The sequence below is a fragment of the Crocodylus siamensis genome, chromosome 7, assembly GCF_052110815.1.
Source record: "Crocodylus siamensis isolate JL-2025a chromosome 7, ASM5211081v1, whole genome shotgun sequence".
In the NCBI taxonomy this organism is placed as follows: Eukaryota; Metazoa; Chordata; order Crocodylia; family Crocodylidae; genus Crocodylus; species Crocodylus siamensis.
In genome coordinates this window covers 93,876,985-93,895,174 of record NC_143401.1, presented here as the reverse complement: position 1 = coordinate 93,895,174, position 18,190 = coordinate 93,876,985, and the positions used below count along the sequence as shown (strand labels likewise).

Here is an 18,190-nt window from a genome sequence, read left to right as displayed (position 1 = left end):
GCCATCTGAGTGGCAAAAGCTGCCAACACGGTGATGAATATTTCTTTCGGGGTTAAGAACAATTTCTCAGTATCGGTCACTATCAAGCCTGGGAATTCTGCGGATGCAGTTTGCAGGGTCCAGGGGGGTTTTTGTGTTCAGAAGGGGAATGAAAAGCTAGAATTGGATTGGTGTGAATCAGCCAGAAGAGAAAGGGAAAGCAGGAGAGATCTACCCAAGACATCTGGGATTGTCTGTTCAGTTTAATGCCGGGGTCAAACTAATGAACCGAACAAATCCATCCACAACGAGCAGAGGTGGGATTTCATCAGACAGGGAAAAAACACTTGTAAAGGGCTCGATGCAATGTGGTGATGGCATAAAAAGCCATGAGGGCCAACACTTTAGCTGAGGTAAACCAGCTCTGATGAAGTCAGTGGACTATTTGGCTTGTGGTTGCTTTACATCACCCTATTTGTCACTCTCTTGCCACATGCTAGAGTGCAGTTCTACTCTGAAAACCTGCTGCTACCCGGTGTCTCGTCTCCCGGGGAGGTCTATGCATCCTCCCAACTGTGCTTGCCAACACCTTCATGATATACTCCTGCTTTGTGTATTTAAGTTTTTTAAGTGCTGGGACACTGGGGCTGAGTGGGGCAGCCATTGGTGGGGATGGGAGAGCAGGCAGGGGATGGGGCCTGCTCAATTCGGAGATTCGGCCAATTCAGCAGCAGCTGAATCGATTCGGGACAGTGATTTGAGTCACTGAATCGAGTCAGCATCCCCCAAATTGGCCAAATCCAAAGTGAGTGCTAGCTGCTCTGCACAGGCCTGTTATGCATGCCCCATTGTTAAAGTCTCTGAGCACCTTGAAGTGTTGAATGTATTTATGCTCATAACAGCTCTGGGACATAGTGAAACATTAGTCTCATTTTACTGGGCAGAGATCTATTAAATGGTTTTCTTCAGGTCACAGATATAGTCTGTGGAGAGCAGAAAACCAAGCCCACAGACCTTTTGGTCTCCAGACTGCCACCCTCTTTACTGGACCACCTTTCCTTTTACCCCACATGTCCATGGGCTTCAATTTGCCTCTCTTGAGAATATTTCCTGAGGACTATTACTATTTCCTTTTCCGCACAGGGAGGTTATGACGTTCCATGCCTGCTGACAAAGCACTTTGAGATCCTTACAAGAAAGCTGGTAGCTACTGAAATACAGAGCATTTATATTGAAGACTCAAAGAAACAATAACAAAAGGCCTGATCCCGTCCCACTGCAAATCAACTGAAAAAAAAGAAGGAAACCTGTTTCGCTACCATGAACAAACGATCGAGTCAGAAAGTTTCCGGAGGTGTTTATACAGCAGATCCTGGCCCTTGTGGTAGAAGAATTCTGCTTGCTGGCTTGGGAGAATTTGTTGCCAATTTGCATCCTGCAAAAATTACTTTGCTCATTATATAATATTTGTGCTCCCAATATTTTCTTGCTTGAGCATAATGCAAACCTTCTGTATAAGGAAGACTTGTTAGCTTCCCTTTGAATTTTCCAGGCATTTACCAGCTTAACTCAGGCCCTTCAGTATTACTTAAATGCAGGGTTTTGTGGTTCAGTGTATTCTGAAATGCAGCCATTCCTCAGGGGTGCAGCCGTCTCAGCTGGAGAAGTTTGCAACATGGGAATGATTCACTGTGTTCAAAGGCTGAGGGGGAATCCTTATAATGCTCAATTCTTGGGCTTCATTCTTCCCTCACTTGTATCAGTGCCCCTGGAGAAATCACATTCTCCTTTTCTATTCCAGTCTGCTTCTTATCTCATGTTCGTGACTGAGCTTCTTTCCATGGTGCTTCCACACCTTATCAAGATATGTGCTAACTTGAAGCCTTTGCACGCACAATTAGGTCAAAGATACCCTCTCCTCTCTCAAGCTTATAGTTGCACAGATTTCAAGACAGGTGAAGCCTTTCTGATGAGGAAAGCTGATGTCTCAACACTGGTGAACAAACTTTCATGACCATTACAGGAACACTGGGGCTAGGGAGAAAAATTACACAGAAACCTGCATAAATGATCACAGACCTGTTCCAATCTGCAACACAGCGGAAGTTCACTGCACATAAACTGCTTCCAAAATGACTGAACCTGGTTTAAGATACACCTAAGTGGATGTAGTAACAGACTACACTGATTTAGGTTAAATTGCTTTATTGAACTTCTGTCCCAGATCCCCCTCTGATTTAACTTAATTCACATTTCCCAGCATCCCAGAATGCTTTGCACCTCTCCCACAAACCTCCCTCACAGGGAGAGTGGGCTAGCCTTGGCCCAAGCTGTCTGCTCCAGTGGAGCAGGGAGATGTGCTCCAGTGACCCCCCCTCCCCTCCAGCTTCTGGCCTGGGCCACTGCAAGCAAGTGGCTGCATTTCCAAAATCAAAAGTGAATGTCTGTTCACTTGCTTATTGGTTCAATCTACAGAGATTAGATTAACCTGCAAACATTGAATCAATTCAGCCTTATGCTTTTTGACTGTCAATACTTAGCCTAGGGAAGCTGGGAAGTACAGACAGTCAAAAAGCCCAAGGCTGAATCAAATCAATCTTTGTGAGTTAGTCTAAGCTGAGTAGATTAAACTGTTAAGCAAGTGAACAGTCATTCACTTTTGATTCCAAAAATGCAGCCACGTGCCTGCAGTGGCCCAGGCCAGAACCTGGGGGGCACTGGTGCATGTCTCCCTGCTCAGCTGAAGCAGACAGCTTGGGCCAAGACTGGGCCACCCACCCTATGAGGGAGGTTTTGGGGGAGGTGCAAAGCTGGGAGACTGTGAGTTAGCTTGAATCTGGAGGGTCTCTGGGACAGTAGTTCAGTAAACTGATTTACACTAAATCGGTTAAATCTGAAATGACATCCAGTCAGGTTTACCTACCTTAAACAAGTTTCAGGCATTTTGAAAGTGGTTTATGTGTACTGAACTTCTGTTGTGTTACAGATCTGAACCAGTTTCTGATCACTTTTACCGGTTTACATGTAATTTCTGTCCTTAAACCAAGGGCCTTGCTACATGTTCAAATTAAAGCTGGATAGAAACCAGAAATAAGTTAGTGCTTGAAAATATGTAACAACTTTAGAGCTGGTTGAATATTTTTATAGCTGGGCAGTCATTTTTATTGTGTGATAATCATTTATATTTATTGCATGATTAACCAGTTAATTATGTGATAATTACTTTGCACTTGTGGCTGGTCTTTGCACTTGTGCCCAGTCTAAATTTATCATGTGATTTGTTTAATATATGTAATGCAGAGAAGGGGTCTAACAGTACTATTCTTTGACCCTGTCTTGTGGCTAGCCCATGCCACAGGTCCATTACTACCTCAGCACTCACATTCATGGGGTGAAATCCAGGCCCTGCTGATGTCACCAGCAATACTCTTATTTGCTTTGGGCAGATGATGGGTACACAGAAAAAAGACACAGCCACAGATATTGTCTCCCCAAAGTCTTGCAATTGAAATAGGCAAAACTAAATATCATCATCATCATTTTAGAGTCAGGAGATGAAAGCCTAGAGAGATGAAGCATGTAGCACCAGGGACAGATCTAGGATTTTGAAAAGGGGGGGGGGGTGAAGAGGGTGTGGTAAACTGTAATGGGGCTCCAACCCCATTACTAGGATGAGGGCCAGGGGCATGGATGACTTGGACATCCCCAGCCCCCCTTCAGGAGCAGAGGTGCTTGGCTAGACACACATCCGAGAACGTGCAAGCATCGCAAGCTTTCCCCGGAGCAACCTACAGTAACACAACATACATTTTTCAGCAGTTAAAAAGGACCTGGAAGCTTTACTAGTGAGCAGGGGCCTAGAGCTATATTATTAAAAATATATTGGAATGTACATTCATTTGCTATACATAAAAACACAAACAAACAGGCAAAAATCATGTAAAGGTGTTGTGTCGTTAGTTCTGGAGTCATCAGAGTTAAATGTACATTTTTTTTTCAGATTCATCCAACAAAATCAAGCGTTCCTGAGCATCTGGACAGTGTCTCCAGTGCTTCATTGCAAGTTATTTCCACACCTGAGCTAATGTTCATCTGAGTTAATATTTCCACACCTGAGTTAATGTTTTTAACTAAAGTTAAATAACAGTCTGCAGGGCTGTGAAATGGAAGCTACATGACTGGCAGCAACTAATAGAAGTGGTACTGCCGAAGGAAGGACAGCTGGAATACTGAAATGATTAAAAACCATTTAAAAGGAAAGAGGGTTTTTAACGCCTGTGGAATGAAGAGTTTAGAGGGAATCAAACAAATTATAATGAGCCAATAAGTCCATTGGCTGCCTCACTATTGCCTGAATAGAAATGCTGCTGCAACTGCTAAGCAGTTGGCTTTAGCCTTTGGATGGAGCAGGAATCAAAATGGGGTACAACCGCATGAGTGCACTCCCCCCCCAAATGCACCCTAATGCAGCACTAAGCACAACAGGGCCCTGATGCCAGTGGTAGCCAATAGGTTTTACTGGCATACAAGTACTACACCATGCACACTTCATAATGATTCAACCCCGGGCAAGGCACTCTACAGATGCACTTGGATGCTATTATTGTTACAGAGAAAAGTCCAAGGAGGATAAAAGAGATATTCTTCCAAATGTCCACAGTGGGAACCAGCTCTTAAATACTAAATGCCATGTTAACAGTCATAAATTCAATGGTGCTCTTTCCCTTTTTCATAAAAGGGTAACATGACAGTTAAGTCATGAGGAGGACATATTTGTTTGGTTCTTAAAGATATATGTATTTCATGTCCCAGTTAGGTCTGACAGCTTATTAACTATGAGGTCTTTCCCAAGGGCAACCTGAAGCCATTGCACAGTACATATAACAGGACAACACAGGCACAGTACAGAACTAGATAAGTGTATACAGTAAACCGTGTCAGTGCTGAACACTAGGGTGGTTTGCCTAGCTGGATGAGATATTATAAAATATCATTTTCTTAAATGTGTTTACAGGGGATGGCTGGGATAGCCCAGGGAACTGGTAGTGGGACATGGTCAAAATTGAGGCCAGAAAGTTCATGTGGCCAGAGACAGTCAATCTTTGCAAAAGGTCATTCCTCTTTGATGGCCATTTGGGGCACTTGCATGAAATGAGTTTGTGAAATTCCTAGCAGAGGGAAAATGGGAGCTACTCAGATTGTAAGTCACCACTGAAACACTGAGCTCCCCAGCCAGCAGCTTGAGGCTATGATTACCTGCCATCATGTCTGATGGAAGTGTGGTGTAGATGCACATCTGCCACTGTGATACAAGCTAGCATTGGTACCATTAGCAACCTTTCTGCAGCATAGAGATTTACCCTGCTTCTCTCTTGGATTTGTAGACTGTCACGAGCTCCGCATTATCAGTTTCTACTTACCACGGGGCGTTTGTACTTCCACAATGTTTCCCCTTTGTTGTGCTGCAACACCATGACTGGTTTGACAAGTGGGATTTCCACTTTATTAAAAGTCTTTCTGGTGCATTAAACTAATGGATGTAGTTTAGTTTGGCTCACCGGGAATTAAAGTGTTGCATCCATGGATTCGTTGCATGCAAACACAAAGGCACTCAAAGTTGTGTAATGAGCCTCTTTGTCCACCAGATAGCGATGAAATGTTTTTGTAGCTCATCCCTTCAAATTGCTGCTGCTTTTTTTTCACCCTTCTGCCATGTGCTGGCTCCCTGCTCCCACAGCGTGGCAGAGCACAGGGTGCAGGGCCGTGGGCTGGAGCATGGGGCAGCATGGGACGGTCCCACTCTTTTGTAGTGCTGGCTGGGGACTGGGTTTAATTAGTTCAAATACCTACTATATGCAAACTTTGCTGTGATGCTCCCAAATCAACGCATTAAATTTTATAAACCTATTTAATTTAATGAGGGTTAAACCTTATAATCCATGGTGCCCCAGTTTCCAAACTGGGTAGGTAAAAGCCAGATCAGATATGTTCCCATGTCACTGCTGTGACTGTGATGCAGAAACTCCCAAAGGCACGCTAAAAAATATACAGGGATTGGGAGCAAATACCCGTCTGTAATCCAAAGCTATTTGCAATGAGGCATTGAAGCAATGCTATACAGAGGAAGATCATTGTACCTCAACCTACACTGCACTAGCTCTTTGAATTTCAAAGGATCCTAAAGACAATACTTCTTTTAAATGTCGACCCCCATCAGATTTTATATCATTATCTTGGACTGTGTCTTTCTGGTAGGTGGGAGTCAAACCAACCTAAGGCTGTGCTTTCCATGCTTTCATTAAACCCTTCTGATCCCTTTGCAGGAGACAAATAATCATTATATCCATTGCATAGAGGTAAACTGAGGCACCACGAGGCTGAGGTCATGAGTCAGATCATTATCGTTGAGTATTCTCAGTGCTCCGGTGAATTGATCAGGACCAATTATGAGCTGCAGGGCTTGAAGATCAGTCCCAGTTACAGGCAGGGAAGTTAGGAGTCCTGTGACAGTGCCTGCTTTTTGACAACAGACCGAGGGAAGTGAGCCGAGGGTCAGCTTGTTTGTTTTTCTTTAATTTCCTTTAAAAAATAGCCACCGATTATGATGGCTATTTTATTTAGCTCCTAGCAGCTGGTCTGTGTGAGGAAAGATGGATGTGGTGCATAAGGAAGCAGCTCTGATCGTAAATACGCTCCCAGAGCACAGGAGCAAACAAACAAAGAAGCCTTCCAAGAACTGACCCGTATGGCCGCACCAATTTCAGCTGTAATTATCCTCCGTTGGTCTATTTCCAAGACCAAATTAAAAGCCTGTAGCCACTAAGTTGAAGAAACACACGCTCTTGGAATGTAATATCATTGAGTTCAGCATTTAATGGAGCAGACAGTATCTGCTGTGTTCCTCTGATCTAAAAAACACATCCTTGCATTGCTATCCTCTGGCTACACTTTAATAAGACTGTGTGGCCAAGGGTGGGGGGAGGAGAAGGAGATGTTATATAGGACAGAACAAAACATTTGTGCAGGGGCAATTATAGCGGCTCCTTGCACCGCTTGGGTAAAAGTTGCCCTTGATGCAATTGTTTTGCAACAGTGGGTGGGAAGCCAAGAGGTCTTCAATTAGCCTAAAAGCTCCCTCCAGGGTACCTTCACTTCTTGAAAAGGTGATCCTATTTTGAATATTATTGCTTGTTGTTTGCACCATTGCCTAATGGACCCAAGCACTTATTATGGACTATTGCTCAGCCAACATCTTTGTCAGCCAGATTTCTCTATTCATAACATGTTTTCCAAGCAAAGTCCACTGCCAGGACTAGAGATTTGCCATTAATTAGCCAATGTCCATCTATCCCACTAGGAGTATATTTCTGCAACCATATGTAATGTGTCCTTTCCAATTGATTGGCTCTAGGCCTATAGAAATGGGCCTACCAACTACAGGCTGTGCAGCAGTTATTACCGACTACAGACTGCGCAACACTAAATTCTCAGCGGTTTTTACTTAATTGTTACAGGCACTGCCCTTTTTTTTTTTCTCAAGGAGGGGATGAAAAGATCTGATACTGTTTCTACTCGTGAATGAGCACCAGAACTGAGTTAATGCAGTGTGGTGACATGGGTTATTTATTGACTTACTCTGGGACTAAGCAAGCTTTATTTCAACTATCATAATTTGTAACTTGACCACCATGGGACTCAGTTTGAAACAATGAATAGTCCATGCTGCATTTCAGAGGAATAGTGCTGTGCTGTTTCAAGGTAAGTGCAATTTGCTGGTCAACAGGGATGAGGTGTCCCTTCCTCATCTCTGCAAAGGATGGAAAGAAAGAGATTAGTACCCTGTTACAGAGGATGGCAAGAAATAGTTTATTAGTCGGAAGACAGGCAAAAGGCAAGGTAGATTTGCGCTTTTATGGATTTACAAAAGGAAAGATTTTTCAGCCATTTACTACAAAACATGGCTCTTTAGCCCCTGATTTGGCTTCCACTCTTGGCAAAGATGGTGACCAGCACAGCATTATATTACATTGTGACTTCTTAGTTTAGTGATTCTCAGTCAGGGTATCACAGCAACCTGGGGTGCTGGGAGATCCTTTTAAGGGTGCTGCCCCAAATTAGCACTGTTCGGTGTACACACACCTACACCAGCTTCATGAGATAAACCCAGTCATTCATGCCAGAAACTTCCTGACCTGGACCGTGGTCTTTCTGATTTCTTGGCAGCAGAACTGCTCTGTTATTTTTCTGTCATCCAAAAATGAGCGAGCGCGAAGAGCTGGCATTTTCCAAGGGGTGTCTCAAGTCTAACAAGAGGTGTTTTTGGTCTGAAAAGAATAAGAACCACAGTCTTAGGCCCTGGATTCACCTCCAAAGATGGTAATGAAAGATACTTTGTTTGGGGCATGCCAAACGAGAGGGGACAAAGCACTAGAAAACACAGAGTGGCTGTGTCTACGCGCGATGCTAACTGCACAGTGGTTATATAGGACAGAACAAAGCATTTGTGCAGGGGGGATTATTGTGGCTCCTTGCACCACTTGGGTAAAAGTTGCCCTCGATGCAATTGTTTTGCAGCAGAGGGTGGGAAGCCAAGAGGTTTAGTACTTGCATGCCCAATTACTAAATGACTGCGTAGTAAGTAGTGTTACTTGCACAGCAGCATCCCCCCCACATGGCATCCTGGTGATGCTGACCGCACAGTACCTCGTCACTGCTGCACAGGAGCGTCGCATCACGGTTTGTGCCATGTGCTGCTACCGCGCAGTAGTAACGAGCTACTGTGCAGTAAGCATCTCGTGTAGACGTGGCCAGTGAGGAACAAAGTTAGCTTGGATCAGGAGATGGACCGGATGATTCCTTGATCTTTATGAATAAGTGACATTCACAGATTCACAGAAGTTTAGGGCTGGAAGGACCCTCATGAGATCACCGGATCCAGCCCCCTTGCACTGGCCAGGGAAGACTGCTCGGGTCAAATAACCTGGGGCACCTTGGTGAATAGTTGTGTGCCTGGCCCCTGATACTCTCCCCTGATACATTTGTAAGACGCCACCAAATGGTCGACTGAAATCTATCATTTTCCCACAGGAAATAAGTAGAGGTCCAGTCACTTGAGTCACAGCGAGATGGAGCAGGATCCACCTCTGCAACCTCATCCGGTTTCCCGTGCAGTGCTGCAGATGTAAAAGGCTGTGCAGGTGTCCCCTGCAAGGCTGAACGCAGATCGCTCTACTGACACTTACTTTTCAGACTATTTGGCAGCAAACCATTTAGATGACATAGGTGCAGAGCTGGACCTGGGCCTGCAGTTTTCCATGTCCTATTTGATGCACGTTCCCGCTGTCTTCGTGTACGAGCATGCTGCTGATGCTCCAAAGCCTGGTCCGCAGAGTCGATGAGAGACCTGCTATTACATTTTGCTGGGATATTTCTCCTTTTGTTCAAGTGGCAGGTGTCCGTGTGCTGGAAAAAAAAAAAAAAAAAAAGACCTAGGTGCTGAATCTGCCTCCCTGGCGGAGGTTTTACGGGAGTTGCCCTGCTACCCGTGGCTTCGTTGCCGCTCAGCATTCTGCCTTGTTTTACGCTCTCTGATGTGTCCCCATTAATCATGGATTACCGTACGCTGTTGCAGCATGACAGAGGAGGCAACTACCGCTCCCGACGCTCCCCCCAGGGAACGCTGGATGCCTGTGGCTCACGGCAGATCATGTCAAGATGCTTTTAAATGGCGACACCTTGTAGACTCCCAGGGAACCGTGCCAATTCCACTTGAGTGCTCACAGGCTCAGTCTGCAACATGCCCTGGCCGTTGTGGAGGACGCTCAGCGCCCACTTGCAGAGCCAAGACTTGATCTTCCGCAACAGCAGGATGCTGAAGGCAGAGAGAGATGGCCTAAGTTTGCCGCACCAGTTCATAGGCGACCTCTTCCACTGCTGAAAATCAGGTAGCTCAGTAGATGTCAAACACCAGATAATGACAATGGAGCTCAGCCAGTTTCTGCCCAGCTGAGCACAGCACTTCAAACTTTTTTTTTATAGAAATTTTTCAAACATCTGCATTTTTCTCCTCTGTTCTATTGTCCCCCTACCTTTCTTAAACTTAAGGCAACCAGACAATTTATGAAGTGACAAGTACCACAGTTTGCATATTATTAAGATGGAAATATAGCTTTGATGCGAGTAGCCCTGCTGATCATTTGAAAAGGGCTTTTTTTCCTTTTGCATTCATTGTTGCGTGTATGTGCATCTGCATGTATACAAATATACACACACTTATTATATATATATACACACACACACACTTATGTATGTATGCACACACATGTATGTATGCACATGTGTGTGTGTTATAGTGATCCATTTCTTGGAACAATTTTGCAGTTCTCTAACCCAGTGAGTGTCAATTTTTGTAGGCTACATCACGGTGCAAGCGCCTATTGTCTTTGGCAATCCAAGACAAAGAGAAAGACGGTGGATTTATATCGCCAAAACAGAGAGCTGCAAATGATCTGCTTTCTTGTCCCAGAAGCATTAAAAAAAATTAATAGATGTGACTAAAGAGAGCTTCTTCACTAATATTTAGTCTCTGCACATATTTTCACATATGAAATATGCCAAGAATGTACAGCACAGTCATTTACTGCTGCATATTAATTTGACACCCCTACTACTATGCTTTGCAGTTGGCAGTATTGCTTTCTGAAGATTCAAAACATTTTTAGGAATGTTAGTAAACTACTAAAGCCTCTGAGAGACAGGTATTATAATCCCCATTTTACCACTAGGTAAACTGAGGCATAAGGAGGTTAATTGAGTTGGTAAGGTCACCAAGAGACTACAGTCCAGGAATTTTGATTGCTTTTCCAGTGTATTGCCTGGTAGAGATCAGTTTATAAGTTAACCTACGAACAGAACATACATTTGCCCTTTGGTAATTGAGGGGCAAATTGTATATTGGGTTTTGCCATTTTTGAATTAGTTGATGTGTGCTGAACTTCTATTCTGTTCTGGGTATAGACCGGCTTTGTGTGCTGGACTTCCCCTTCTGCTCTGGGTATAGACTGGTTTCCAATCACTTATACTGGTAAAAGTGTAATGTCTATACCTGGCTCTAGCGATGCAGTCTAACTCACCAATCACACTGAACAGCAGCGGCCTTAAGAGGAGCAGGATGTTAATCTGGGTTTGGAAAAAGGCAATGGGAATAGAAATTAATAATTTTCCAGGCACAGTCCTGCCTTTGGGGCCATAACTGCTGGGTTTACAGAGTCTTAAATTTTACTTTGGTAGAGAAGGGAACATGCTGCTGTCAGCGGGGGCAAACTCAGCACAAAAGCCTGGTGGGGAATTTGCTCCCAGCTTCAGCCGAGAGGAAGGGCCTGTTAAAATGCAGGGTAACATGGCACAGTGGTGTTTTCCCCTTCCAAAACGTAACCAGTTTCTTTAACTTCAGGAAGAAAAGGAAACAGGAGGAAAACAACCCAACCATTTCTGTGGCTAAAGAATTTGCTCTTTCAAAAGAACAACGATGCTATTTACTGGGTAAACCAAGGGGAAAGTCAGCCTAGGGCCAACACAGGAAATGCCATGGTTTGTTTGCTGCATCCTACACACCGAGGACAGGGGAGGTGCTCAGTAGATGCGAGTTGTCCCAGTAGCTCCAATGTCGCCCGGAGAACTAGACCAAGTCCTCAGGTGGTGTCAATTGGGAAAGCTGCAATGCCACCAAGTAAACTTCCTAGACGAGGATCTTCAGCTGGAGCTTATGACCCTGCAACCGCAGACCTTTAGATCAGGGCAGCTCTGCTGAAGGCGGTGAAGAAGCTGCAACACTTGACCTGGATTCAACATCTGGCCCTTGCATGCACTTTTTCCTTTAAAACATCTGCCATGCCGGGGCCTCGATCCCTCTCCTCCTAGCTCTGGTTGCAGAGAATTTTTCTAGCTTCAACTTCCCTGTCCTCCGCTCCAGGCCATTACTTCTTTGTCCTGTCATCTCCTGAAGTTGTGAATTATTCATTTCCTTCATTTATACTGTTGCCAGGATGGTATTTATAGACTGTGATCATGTCTCTCTAGAGACCTCTCTTTCCCACATCATATAAATGCCACTCCTTTGGTCTGTGTGCCTTCTTCTCGAAGGCTTGGGTCAGCCTGGTTGCCTTTCCTTGCACTGCTCTCCAGTTTTTCTACTTTGGAAGAGCCAGAGCGGAGTGTAATGCTCAGTGCAGTCCATCTGGGGCTATTTAGAGAGGAGCAATTTCCTGTTTTGTCCAATAACCGTAAATCCACTTTGCATTGATCACCACATTGCCACCGACCCTCTATATTTAAATGTATGCAGAAGAAATACAGTGGGCATTTCCGCAATGCCTTTACCCCGAGGGCTCATATTCAGGCAGCTAATTTCTTCCACCTCAGTACATATTTTTACCTTGGTAATTAGCATTTGTGTGCACATTGAACAGTTAAAGCTAAGTGCTAAGTGCTATTATTATGATTACATTTCTTATTTATGCAGTGCTCAAAGGGCTAGATTCTCAGCAGCAGTAAATCAGCGTAGTGCTGGTGACACCATGATGATTTACACCAGCTGAGGATTTACGCCATCTGGTCCTTAAACAATTAAATAAAGACAGCGAAAAAAGAACTGAACAGCTCTGGGGAAAGGAGGGCTTAGGGTTACAAGTACAAGTTTGTGAGGTTGCCTCCGTGACTCCCCAGGCATCTCTGGGGCATTGTTGCTATGCAGCGTACGTGGATGTTTGTAATGGGTATTTGTATATTTTATGGACCTACCGAACTGCATCTCACTCCACCAACTGATTTCCCTATTTGGTTTGCTCTAGGGACCTTTGAAGCGTGGCTCTTTCCTATTTGCTTCAGAAATGAACCTAAAATATCAATATTGCATCACAGCGGCATACGTATAAGCAGACGGCAACCTGGAGCGGGGAAGGCAGGTGCCCAGCCAGGCACCATCCTAGCCAATCAAGGACCTGGTTGGTCCCCGGCAAGCCACTCTGGGACAGGTGCCTGTGGGCTGGCACTATCGAAAGGTGATGCTTCAGGGTGCCCCGTGGCACGACTTCAGCAGTGACAGATGCGGGGATGGAGGAGCAACATTTTATTATTATTATTATTATTATTATTATTATTTCTTGTTGTTCTGCTGAATTAAATGTTGTGTTCGGTGGGGTGGGGGATTTATCAGGTTTGAGGGACAGCACAGTGGGAATCATAGTCCAAAGCACCGAATACGTGCTTAGGCGGTAGGCAATATCAGCTCTATCAAGAACCTGCTGTGAAATAGTTGGCAACTCATTCTACCTCTCTCCGCCTCTGTTCCCTCTCTCACCCTGTATTTATGGTGCCAATTTAGATGTGGGCATGCAAGCTAATTACTGCAAGTGGAAAAATGGGCAAGGCTTTACTATGCGTCACCTGCTCTGGACTGAACTCTTTCTTCTTTCGTTGATGGCTAAGCTGCTGTAGTTCAGTCTCGTCTCAGCCTGGGGCATGAACCGCCTTCCCTAGAGCTTAGGGAGGTAAGGAAGGAGCCAACACGAGGACCAGAAGTCTGGACATAATCCAAGGTCTGGAAACAGAGTCAGGAGTTGGAAGCCAGAAGTTGGAAGGAGTCATGGGCTACTCTCAGAGTGAGGAACCAGGGGGTAGATGTAGAGGGCAAGAGAAATGAAAGGACCAGAGGAGCTGAGGACGACATACCATTGGCACTACAGTGGGAGCTGGAAGGTGCAGAAAACTGGGTGGCAGCTGGGAGATGAGACTTGGAAGCAGTCAGAGACCAGGGAGGTATAAGCTATGCAGTGCTGTCTGAGAGTGCTGGGTTTATATCCGGAGGGCGGCCTTCCTGCAGCTAATACAATAATTAGGTACCACTGGCCCCAAACAGGTGGTTCCCAGCAGGTTGTGGATTTGATGCAAACCTTCAACCATAACTAGTTCACATGCATGTGGCTTTAGACTTGCATTCACTGCACAAACAGTTTCCTGTGCTAAATACGTACAGCATCTAGCACATGGGAGGAGTCATGGCATGCGTTGGGACGTCCAGACACTAGCGCAAGAGGAATTATTATTATAAATAAGGAAAGATTCACTAGTCTGTCAGACAAGGAAGCAAGGAGTGGAGGATTTTTACCGTCCTAAGGCACATGATTTTGCATTGGGATAAAATCCTTACGTGAAACCCGGCCCCTGCCTGACAGGTTCCCTCATTGCTTCCTCATGCAGACTATCAGAGAGACCGTAATTCCTCAACACGCATATTCCTGATGAAGTACAACTGTCTAGAAGAGCCAAAAACAGAAGGGAGGACAATTGAAAATAATGAGCTAATCATAGCTAATTTTCTTGGTATTTACTGTAATAACATTAATTCTGATGAACCCCGCTGTTAGTAATGTGAATGTCACAAGTACTTCTCAAGAATTTCAACTCAGCTTCCATATCAATTAACTAGGCCGTTAATTTAAAGTGTTACTGCATGAAGATAATAGAACATAACCCTGAGGGGGGGGAAATAAAGACAGATATCTCAGTTGATGGAAAGGTATGAGATATAAAAAGCATAAAATGACCTTCTTTCAACTCTTACTTCTTAGACAAGTTGAGTTTTAGTTCTTTGGACAGTGACACAGCTCCATTATAGATTCCATTTAGGAGCTAGAAATGGGATGATACATGGATTTATTCTCATTTGCACTCATTCCTTTTTACGTGTAATGGACATAAATGTCATTTATGCATACTTTATGGACCCTTTGTATCACCTAGCATGGAAAAGAGCCATTTAAATGAGAGTCAGACCCACAACTATTTTCAAATTTTCAAAACATGGACTAATTTGAATTTTTCTTGACAAGGGCCAATTTTTTGGCCTCAAAGGCCATGTAGGTGGGACTTTAACTCATTGCCTGATTTAAAAAAATCAGTTGTTTGCACTTCAGATGGATGAATCAATAGATATCTTGAACAGTGCAATTTTGTGGGGGTTTGTTTTTATAACGGTGGGACTAGGGTTTTTTGACAAAATGGTTGGTGGGACGGAAGGTGCAAAAGGTTGAGAACCGCTGTCCTAGGGCGCAGTCAGATATTTGCCAAATTCATGCAGTAAGAATCATAAAAAAAAAATCACAGAAAACGAGAATGGGAAGGGACCTCTCGAGGACACATCTAGTCCCACCCCCTGCTTAAAGCAGGACCAGCGCCAACTAGATCCTCCCAGCAAAGGCTTTGTCTACTCAGGTCTTAAACACCTCCAAGGATGGAGATTCAACAACCTCTCTGGGTCACCGATCCCAGGGGTTTACTACCCTCCTTGTGAAAAAGTTTTTCCTAATATCCAACCTAAATTTCCTTTGCTGCAGCTTGAGCCCATTGCTCCTTGTTCTGTCGTCTGTCCCCACTGAGAGCAGTCCGGCTCCATTCTCTTTAGATCCATCCTGCAGGGAGTTGAAGGCTGCTATTAAATCCCACTCTGTCTTCTCTTCTCCACACTAAATCAACCCAGTTCCCTCAGCCTCTCCTCACCAGTTGTGTGCCCTAGCCCCATGACAATTTTCATTGCCTTCTGCTTGACTGTCTCAGTCTTTCCTCATCCTTTCTTTCAGTACCCTCACTATTTTTGTTGCCCTTCACTGGACTGTCTCCAATTTGTCTACATCCTTTCTGTAGTGGGGGCCCAAAACTGGACATAGGACTCCAGATGTGGCTACCCCAGTGCTGAATGAAGGGGAAGAATCACTTCCCTCCATCTGCTGGTAATGCTCTACCAATACAGCCCAGGATGCTGGTAGCCTTCTTGGCAACAAAGGTCCTATTCACCTGATTGTCCACTGTCACCCCCAGGTCCTTTTCTGCGGAGCTGCTGCCCAGCCAGCCACCCCCAGCCTGCACCGGTGCATGGGACTGTTGAGTCCTTATGACTTTGCACTTCTCCTTTCTGAACCTTGTGGGCATATCCAGATGAGTACTTCTGCAGTTGCAAATTTGCAGTGCATGGCCAAAATTTGATACTGGGATGTTTTGGTCCCAACCACGGCACTTCCAAAACCCAACCTGCTGCAGAAAGCAGTGCATGCAGCGGCAACGTGCCACCAGAAATGGAGCCTGGCCATTCAGAACCATACTCTGGCTGCTAGTAAGCTCCCTGCAGCTGGATCAGCATCATTGTTGCCCAGGAAGGCCCCCAGGACCCTGCATAAGTTTGCTGAGGCCAACGCAGGTGCTGGACCCAACCCACCCCCACCCCACCTGGGATAACTTGGCATGTGCAAGAGCGCACATGCAGGAACGTGCCTTGGGGCACAAAACAGTGGCACAAATGTGTGCTGCTGCTTTTTGTGCCTCTGGAAACAGACCTCTGCACCTAGGGATGCGCCCCATGAGATTTCTTTAGGGCAAATCTGCCGATTTGTCGAGGTCTCTCTGTATCCTACCCTCCAGTGTATCTACTACCCCCCCCAGGTCTGCAAACCTGCTGGAGGTGTAATCCATCCTATCTTTCAGGTTGTTGATGAAGATATTGAACAAGACAGGCTCCAGAACTGACCCCTGGGACACTCCACCTGATACCAGCTGCCTAGGTTTCAAATTAACTTTTAAAAGAGCACTCATCTTATTTCATCTGCAGATGGGCTATTCAGCAGGAACTGTAGTTCAAGGTTGAATTGAAAAGATTCTGGGATGAACCCTGGCTCAATATCAAAACGTTTAATAAATAAGATAAAACAATCTAAAAGTGTTCCTAATCTGTATTACTCTCATTTATATTCATATGCCTATTTTATTCCATACCTAAGCTTTATCTGGTCTAAAATTACATTTATCTAGCATCAAGCCACTAAATGTACTCTATACAACCTTTAGCTGCTTCTTCCCCTGCCCCCCCCTCCAATTCATGTTTCTTGAATTTGCTAAAATGGTTCACACTCTATGATGCGTGTCCAGACTGATCATTTCCTTGGCCTCTTTTTCTCTTATCCAAACATTGGCGAAACGAATGCAAGCATGTACCATATAGCTATTAAACAATTTAAGACTTACAATAGTCTACATATGGCAAAAAAATAAATCATCAAAAATGTGTATCTGTCCAAATTAATGTCCACTTTAAAGCGCAAAAAATGCTTCATGTAGTCAGACTATTCTTTTATCGGTAGTGTCTATCCAGGTCTGATATCACGTACCAAAGCTATTTCTTCAGTGAGGGACATTAAGAAGACTATGAAAATTAATGTTGCAATGTGCTTTGCTCTCCTCTGATAAAAGGTACATTCTCTGCAAAATAACAACAAGAACTTTAATATCCTGAATTATTTCTTTAGGAGAAGAGGGACAAGCTGCCAAGATCATTAATTACTAGCCAAAAAATGAGATGGTAAATCTCGTGTTTTGTGAGAGGTTATTGACTGGATCAGCTCATCCCAGCAGCTCTTAACATGATTTTGTTTTATTATATTGAAGCTGTATAAACAGCAGGGGCTCCTCCCCTTGGCACCTAGTGCTCAGCACCTAGCCCACTGCACAACTTGGACTGCATCCTCTGTGGGTACGTTGAACAGTGTGCTTCCAATAAAGTCAGGGAGGATACACTGGTCTACACCAGATGAGAATCAGGCCCTTTCTCCAATTGGTATTCATGCCACTTTCAGGAAGCATAAAGGTTTTACGGTGCTACCAATTCTCACAGGTTTCTCATGAGCATTATATTTTCCTCAAAAGCTGTTCATGGAGTCACGTTATTCTGAAACACAGATGCACTTAGCCGGGTTAGTTTGAAGTCAAGCAGAAGGCAGGGCAGTATGGTACCTTAGGGCACCTGTACATGAGCAACAAGGCTCCGCCGATGTGCCGTAATTCCAGGGCTTTGAATAGGCTCCACTAATAGAGTCTGCTGGAGCATGGAAATTACCGCATGTATCTCCAGCATCTCGTGTGTCGGCATCCCTGTGCTTAAAAATGGCGGCAGGGACACTTTAACTAAAGCACATTGAACGAGCGGCTCTAATTAAAGAACCCTCTCTTCCCCCCCCGCCACCCCAAACCTTGAACACATGTATAAACACCCTTAGAGGCTGACTGGTTCAGAGAGGCTTTTGTATGGAATGACCTACCTTTTTAGACGCTATTTTGGAAGAATATCAGCTTTAAAAAAAACAAGAAAACAGGTGGCCAATATCCAGAA

General features: G+C 44.6%; 1 long non-coding RNA gene across 1 annotated transcript; it reads left to right on the top strand.

Moving 5' to 3' along the window:
- Positions 1-7,665: 7,665 nt before the first annotated feature.
- LOC149860143 (uncharacterized) lies at positions 7,666-17,094 on the top strand. Its single transcript, XR_016443604.1, has 4 exons — positions 7,666-7,737; positions 9,067-9,923; positions 12,828-13,037; positions 16,513-17,094. It is a non-coding gene; the product is annotated as an uncharacterized LOC149860143 (long non-coding RNA).
- The last annotated feature ends 1,096 nt before the right edge of the window (positions 17,095-18,190 follow it).